Below are 8,752 nucleotides of genomic sequence, written 5' to 3' on the forward strand. Positions count from 1 at the left end.
TGAAAATTCGAATTATGTTCAATTCTAAAGCTGGGTACACATTGTCAGTTTTGAATGACAGCTTTGTTGGTGCTTGCCAGTGTGGCCGTTCATTTTTGTCATTCATCATTCAACCACAAAATATTTTGTGGTTGCTGGACGGTTGGACAGTTATCGATAATTGCAAAAAATCGTCATTCAAAACTGACAAAGTGTACTGTACATAAAGGGCAGTACACATTTGGTCTGTTCCTTTACTTTTGAAAGTGGTAAAACCGGCAAAAGTGGCAAAAGTTGTAATCTGCTTCCATATTAATTGTATGGTGTCTGAAGTAAAGGAACGCTTTTCGAGTAAAAAGTTGTAAAACTTGAAGATTCTTGCACGTAAAGGAACAGAGATATTGTCAGTTTTGAATGACGATTTTTTGCAATTATCGATAACTGTCCAACCGTTTGTTTTATGAAAATTTGACATGAAAAATATTTCATTTGTCCCGGTCCACACTATCATGAATCTCATTAAAAAATTTCATGAAATTGGGCGTTCTTAAATCGAATTCCCCACTACAGCAATTTTATGATTTTACTCTACTATGGAAGTCGATCTAGAGACGCATAATGTCATGCAATTTTTTCAATGAAATCACTCTAGTATGGACCGTGACTTTATATTTTTTTTCATTTGACAGTTTTTCCTTTATAAAGGTTTTCATTTCACATTTTCATAGAAACAGAATTGAGCCCCTGTTCTGCAAAAACACATTTTCATCGTCCCGGTCCAAACTAGAGAGCGATTTCATTGAAAAAGTTCATGAAATTACTCTAAAGCCACACGCTGAAACTTTCATACGAAACTTTCCCATTATTTTGGCGTTCTTAGGTCGAGTTTCCCAATACAGTAACTTCCTCCAAAGCCACACGCCAAAACTTTCATACGAAACTTTCCCATTATTTTGGCGTTCATAGATCGAGTTCCCCAATACAGCATTTACATAAAATTACTTTAGTATGGAACTCGATCTGTGAACGCCAAATTTTGGGCGTGTGACTACTGGGTAATTTCATAAAATTACTTTTGTATGGAACTCGATATATGAACGCCAAAATAATGGGAAAGTTTCGTATGAAAGTTTTAGCGTGTAACATAATGAAAAATTACATATGAAATTACTGTAATGGGGAACTCGACCTAAGAACGCCAAAATAATGGTAAAGTTTCGTACGAAAGTTTTAGCGTGTAACATAAGAGTTACTTACTCTAAAGCGACACGCTGAAACTTTCCCAATATTTTGGCGTTCTTAGGTCGAGTTCACCAATACAGTAATTTCGTCAATCACATTAGTATGGAACTCGATCTATAAACGCCAAATAAATGGGAAAGTTTCGTATGAAAGTTTCAGCGTGTAGCTTTAGAGTTAGTCCCAGGCCACACTAGAGTAATTTCACTGAAATTTTGGCATGAAATTATGCGTCTCTAGATCGAATTCCATAGTAGAGTAAAATCATATCATTGCTGTTGTAGGGAATTCGACCTAAGAACGCATAATTTCATGAAATTTTTTAATGAAATTCATTCTAGTGCGGACCGGGACTTAACAACGGAACTCGATATAGGGACGCATAATTTTATGAAATTTTTGCAATGAAGGAGCTCCTTCATCAAGCTATGAAAGTTTCAACCTGTGGCTTTCGAGTAACATAAGTTCCGGGCCATACTAGAGAGATTTCAATTAAATAATTTAATGAAATTAGGCGTTCTTAGATCGAGTTCCATATTAAAGTAGGCAAGTTTACTTGCGGCAAGTCCCTATTTGTAGGGACCGGCAATTCCTTTTATATTTTTCGTATTTGACATTATTTTTAGTCCCAATTTACATAAGGCGAGTTTACTTGCGGCAAGTCTCTGTTTGTAGGAGAGACACATATGGGGAATGGAAATGGAAAAAATTGCTCGTACCGGCAATTTTCAGGCAATTCCTTTTATATTTTTCGTATTTGACATTATTTTCATTGTTTTGAAAACAAAAGTTGTCGGAACAGAATTGCTTTGTATAAATGCAAGAGGCAAATTTAAAAGGGAACGAGAAAAATTGCCGCAAGTCTGTGTTTAGACACACAAATTTCTCGGGAAAGTAAATTGAGTTTTTTGGGAGAGAGCGGAGAGGAAAGAGCTCCTCAATACTCTTTCCTAACCCCTATTGCCTAAAAACTGAATTTATTTTCCCGAGAAGTTTGTGTGTCTAAACACGGACCAAGTAAACTCGCCTAAAGTAAATTGGGACTTACCCCCTGTTTTTGTAACTATTTTTTGTTCGTTCGTCTATTACTTTGTTCCAGAACCTGCAAGAAGCTACTATTTTTTACTACGATAACATTTTTTCCTTTATGTTATCGGAAAAAATAGTAAAAATTAGTAGATTCTTGCAGTACTGGAACACACCATATATTCGTAATAATTTGGGCATCCATAGCTCAGCCCCTAGATGACATACAGACCTAATTCTTCGTAGACACGTTCTAAATAGAGTAAAGAATTCCTCATTCAAAAATCAGCATTCCACATTTGCGCTAAGGCGAGTAAATCGATCTACAAAATTTGACAATTCGTGTGAGAACAATATTTTTTTACAAAAACAGGGGGTTATTGTTTTGAAAACAAAACTAGTCGGAACAGAAATGCCATTTATATGTATATGTATACATTAGGCAATTTTCTTGCGGCAATTATCAGATTGTCGGTGATAGAGATGTTGAGAGGCAAAGGGTCACCATATGCCTCACCTCTCTCGCCATTAAACTGACAATATAAATTTGGACTAAACGCAATAGGCAAGTTTATAGTATAAGGAGGTTAACCTGCAAAAGGCTATAATATAAACATGGCCTTAAAAAGGAACGAGAAAAATCGCCTAAGTAAACTCGCCTAATGTAAAGCGGTAATAATTTTATGAAATTGTAAACAGGCCTGCCAGATTATTTTTATGGAAAATCGTCAAAATTACGATTTTTATTTTATAAAATTAAAATACGCACATTTAGATATATCTATATATATTTAAATATTATTAAATCATTCATTTCATGGTATAAGTAAAGAGGTAGATTTAAATGAAAAAAATCTATAGAACCCTTGTTTTTCTTGAATTCCTAAAACTTCAAAATAAAATCAACAAGTGGGTTTGTTTACAATGCATTTTTGAGCATTTTATAAAAAACGCGAAAAATGAATGAAGAGTTAAGTTTTCTCCACATAATCGAGTTGTGAACATCATAAACTGATTGTTTCAATGTAAATCTCACCAATTTCTTCCATACAAATGGTCTAAAAATAAATTCAAAAATCATTGAATTCGATTGTTTTTAAAAGTGTTTGGCATATTATTCAAACACCACACACACATACACAGTTTGTTTATATTGTTTTGAAGTTTTAGGCATACTCGAATGAAAAAATTTAAATTGACATAAAGCTTTGGCTAACCTTTCTTATTAAACCATGATTCATTTTGTAAATAAATATTTAATGGTCTGTTCCTTTACTTTTGAAAATGGTAAAACCGGCAAAAGTAGCAAAAGTTGTGAACTGCTCTCTATGAATTGTATGGTGTCAGAAGATTGAAGATTCTTGCACGTAAAGGAACAGAGCTTGAGTTTATCATTTTCAACAAGTCGGTTTTAATTAATGTGTCATAACAATTTGTTTTGTAAAGTTTCAAATAATCTTTGGTATAAAGTACACCCTCCATTGAATCCTTATTGAGGGAATTTGTTTTATTAAGATTTACTAGGCTGAAAACACGCACAACATTAGCTGAGGAATGGGCCACTCCTCATTATCTTCCGTACAAATTTAGTTATTATAGGAAAAACATATGAAACATCAACACGTTTCAAATAAAATATTGCATTCCAAAAACGAAATACATCCGTTTCATTATTTTTACAAATTTGATGAAAATCAAAACAAACTTAGGATTCAATTAAATAAAAACTTAGTTCACGAAATTCCGAATCCCATTTTTGCTTTTCATCTTTGTTCACAAAATAATTCACTGTTCATATCAGCGAATTCAATTATGGCATCAGATCTGGTGTTTGCATATTCTAATGTCCGGATGGTTGGGGTTCCTTCGCACCTGTTCCGAATTCTCTTGAAGAATTTTTCAATATTACCATGGCATGTCAACTTCATGACTGTGGTGTTATACGTTCTTAGTACAACCCTTAAACCTTGTATGCTTTTTAAATGTGTATCTTTACCTGGCCATTGGAAAAGGTTTAAATAGCCGTATAATATATTTACTCTTGCCTTCCTCACCTCCCAAGAAGAATGGTCATCTTCAGCGAATACTTGGAGGAACAGTATCATCGCTTCCACTAATTTTCGAGTAGGCCGCAGGGTTGCGTCCTCTTCTTCTTCCTCCTGTTCTTCCTCTTCTTCTTCCTCTTGTTCTTCTTCTTGTTCATCTTGTTGTTGTTCCTCTTGTTGCTGTCCCTCTTCTTCTTGTTCCTCTACTTCTTGTTCCTCTTCTTCTTGTTCCTCTTGTTGTTGTCGTCGTAGACGTAGTTGTCGTTGTTCACGACGGCGCAGTTTTCGAAGAACATTTGCGTTAAAAATCTCCGCGAATGTTTGAATGTTAAATGATTCGTATGAATAACTAGTTTGTATGGCGTTTATACGTGCTGGGAGTTGTCGTGTACTCATCAATTCACCTTCATATGTTATATTTACATTCTTGAGTACACGAATAATGCCGCAGAAAATATGCGCCAGGTCCACGCACCATGTTATACGGCGCAGTGGGAAGTTCATATTGGGAAAGTAATTGGACGTGAATATGAGCTCCATCGCACACAGTTAGTACAATTCGAATACCAATGCTGTCCGCTGCGGCATATATAATTCGCAAACATCTTTGTATGTCTTCCGCTGTATATGTGTCTCGCGTCAAAGTGCCGATTAATAGTTCCCAATCACCTCCCAGTCCAGACAATAGGAAGCCGTATTGTGTGGATACAGTGTCACGTAACACCTTAATGGCATCAAAACTGAGGACGCACAGCTCTTCTTCGGCTGACTTATGCCGAAAGAAGTCAGCAAGTTTTGTTTTTGTGGATTCTAAGAATCCCATTTGGCACTGTGGGTATATTGTGCCCTCTACGTATTCAAGAGATGGTGTCACAGCATTTAAAAAAACTTTCTCCTCCTCAAACGCGGTCCGGGATAGTAAGGCCTTCCGCGCCAACATTTCAATTTCCTCGTCGTTATATGGCGCCCTGGCACGTCCCGACGACAAGCGGAAGTTAATGATTTGCCTGTTTGTCATTTTTTTAAATATTGACTTTATACCGTACAACGATTTCGGATTCGAAAAAACAGAGATTTTTTGTTTTATAACACTTGGCTTGCTTTTATCCGTCGTTCGTAGTTGTATCACAACAACTGTCAAATCCTTTTATAAAAAATTTATTTTGTTGTAACTGCTAAACCTAAATAACGACGGGACGTACACAAATATTTCACCAACCTACCAAAACAACGCTCTTTGAGCGTCCGTATTACCCAAATACGTTGAGTCTCAAATCACATCACATTTAAAACACAACCGAAACTTATGTTTTCACTCGTAAAACTTCCTTTGTATTTCATGTTTTGTTGGGCTTTTGTTTTTAAAATACAAAACACACACATACAAACAATAACGTTCTGCCAAAGTATTTTTTTTTTTCAAATTACAAAAAGTATACGCTCGACGTATTTATATATATTATTATAAATATATATATATATATATATATATATATATATTTTGTTATTTTAATAATATTTTTATTTAATAAAATAGAGAATAGATAAGAATTATTATACAATTTTCAAAAATATCATTGGTACAACTTTATTATAATTTCAGGAAAAATAAGAATATCACTTTTCATGCTGGCGCTGGCGGAATGACATTAACAATAAATGCACATGCAGTGTATATTTACAACGATTATAACGATTCCGGTGTTGATGACCTTTCTAATAATGCCGTTTTTTCCGAGGAGGAGGTCCTTCCTAATGATGGTGATTGTTTCGGAGAGGTCCTTCCTAATGATGGTGATCGTTTCGGAGAGGACCTTTCTAATGATGCTGTTTTTTCCGAAGAGTTCCTTTCTAATGATGCTGTTTTTTTCCGAAGAGGACCTTTCTAATGATGGTGATCGTTTCGGAGAGGACCTTTCTAATGATGCTGTTTTTTCCGAAGAGGACCTTTCTAATGATGGTGATCGTTTCGGAGAGGACCTTTCTAATGATGGTGATGGTTTCGGAGAGGTCCTTCCTAATGATGGTGATCGTTTCGGAGAGGACCTTTCTAATGATGCTGTTTTTTCCGAAGAGTTCCTTTCTAATGATGCTGTTTTTTCCGAAGAGTTCCTTTTTAATGATGCTGTTTTTTCCGAAGAGTTCCTTTCTAATGATGGTGATGGTTTCGGAGAGGTCCTTCCTAATGATGGTGTTTTTCCCAAGGAGGTCCTGTCTAATGATCCTGCTGCTTTTATCGAGGTCCTTTGATGCTGGTGGCGACGGTAGCAACCAAGTCGTTCAAATGGAGCGAGCAATTGAAGCATGCGTGGGTTATGGCCAGGATATTAAAGCTGCTGCAGAATACTACCATGTCCCACTTGCAGAGCTATTGGACAACGTACAACAACATCGCGAAGATTACTTAGTCGAAAATATCAGCAGCAGCACAAAACTTTGAAGAGACAGAATGATTTAGACCTAGACGAGGAAATAGACCAGTGCTTTGGAAGGACAAAATTAAAATCAAAGAAGTTCACCATCGACGTTTTAAAAATGGCAGTGAAAGAATCCATAAACCTATTTGGGAAACCGATTTTGCACATTGCCAGCAAATTTAAGGTATCAAAGGACTCTTTATATTACCATCTAAAGAGGGTGCCTTCCTATTTAAAAAGAAAAGACAAACAAAGGGATATGAGGGCACAGAAGAAAAAAAAACAATGTGCAAAACGCCTTAAACGCCTTAAAAAAAAGACTCAAATGAAACCTCTCAAATTCTGAATTTTAATAAATAACAAAAACAATACTTCACTTCTGTACTTCATTTCTACGATTATGAGTACACTCCCAATAGAGTTCAATCCAAATCTTTTGAGATTAGACCGATAAATGAAATCATTGATGGCCAAAAGTGTACCGCCTTTTATAATGTATAATGAAGATTTGTTCACCGCAATTCCTTACGTGCTGCATAACTGCAAATACATATGAGAAGAAATGGAAGAAAATATGGAAACAAAAAATTTTATTTCTTTTTCAAATAAAATTGATAAAGCTGTGTTGTAGTTTTTTTTTTTGGGTTTTGTTTAAAGACTTAGCGGTGTAAACACCAATAGCCAGGTTGGTTCGACAATCAGCAACCCAAGTACTGATTCGTAAATCGACAGCAGACGTAATCAGCAAAACAATGAAGGTTTCAGCAATCCAAATGAGATAAACACTAGTTGTAGATACATATAAAACGACAGCAAACAATAAACACTGCAGACTAATGACGAATATAAACGACGATTCAGCACGTTGTTGATATAGATGAACAGCTGTGGAGCATAGGAGTAAACGAAACAGGAAAATCGGGGAAGGGGAGCAGAGAGTATAATAAGTAAAGGGTTTTCATAGGTAAAACAATAGCGTATAATTCATGCAATAATAATTAATAAAATTTGTATCTTCTAATATCACAGAAGGTTCCAGTTGAGATCACGATCAAACGAACATTTGATCAATTGTAAATGTGTTTTAAATTTTAATATCGGCCTCATTAATAAAATCGACCAGCGATTTATAATGAGAAATTGACTTGGACTTTAAGACCAGTTCGATATTGTTGAATTCATTGAATATCTTATATTTGTATCTTAGTGAAGCGAATTTACTGCACACAAATATGCTGTGCTGTGCAGTATCAGGTACATGACATATCTCACAGTTAGGGGACTGAATTACACCGATGCGATGTAAGTAGTCTTTGTCAAAAGTGTGACCCGTCAATAGACGGTTGATTATTTTAATGTCTTTGGCACTCAAATTTGTATTCAGATACCAAGGTTTTTCAAAAACGTTGTCAACGATGGCCGCAAATCTTCGACCTTTAGATTGAGATTTTAAGGTGAAATCATCATTCCATTCCTCGTGTATTTGTTCTTTGATCATTCTTAAAGCTTCATTAGGAGTGAGCTTGACATTTAGTGGTGCTCCATATACCGAAGCCATCTTAGCAATGGAATCAGCTTCTTCATTGATCCCAATTCCACAGTGGCTGGGTATCCATACGATGTGACACGTTTCAATTCCAGAATTGGCCAATAAGTTGTGAAAAAGGCCAACTGTATAATTGTCGCTGTTCGGTCTGATAAGCGCTTTGCATGCCAAAAGGCTATCAGTGAAAATCACAACCCTTTTATAATCGTCCTCAATAGCTATTTCCAGTGCTTTAAGTATGGCCCAAAGCTCCCCAAACATCGAAGACGCTTTATGACCAATCCTGAAGTAAAATCTGTGATCTTGTGAGTAGTTAAAAACTCCACATCCCGTTGAGCTAGAAGACACAGAGGAATCAGTGGCAAAGATAGTAAAGTTCATATTTGCATAGTACGATAATTCTCTTCTGACTATTGCATTGACAGCGTCGAGAGCCATGTTGTGTTTGGAATCTGGCAACAGGTTGAGTTTTAGCTGAAGACTTGTTTGTAGTGTATAAT

The sequence above is a fragment of the Musca autumnalis genome, unplaced genomic scaffold, assembly GCF_047663935.1.
Source record: "Musca autumnalis isolate F117 unplaced genomic scaffold, ASM4766393v1 scaffold_1, whole genome shotgun sequence".
NCBI classification, from domain to species: domain Eukaryota; kingdom Metazoa; phylum Arthropoda; class Insecta; order Diptera; family Muscidae; genus Musca; species Musca autumnalis.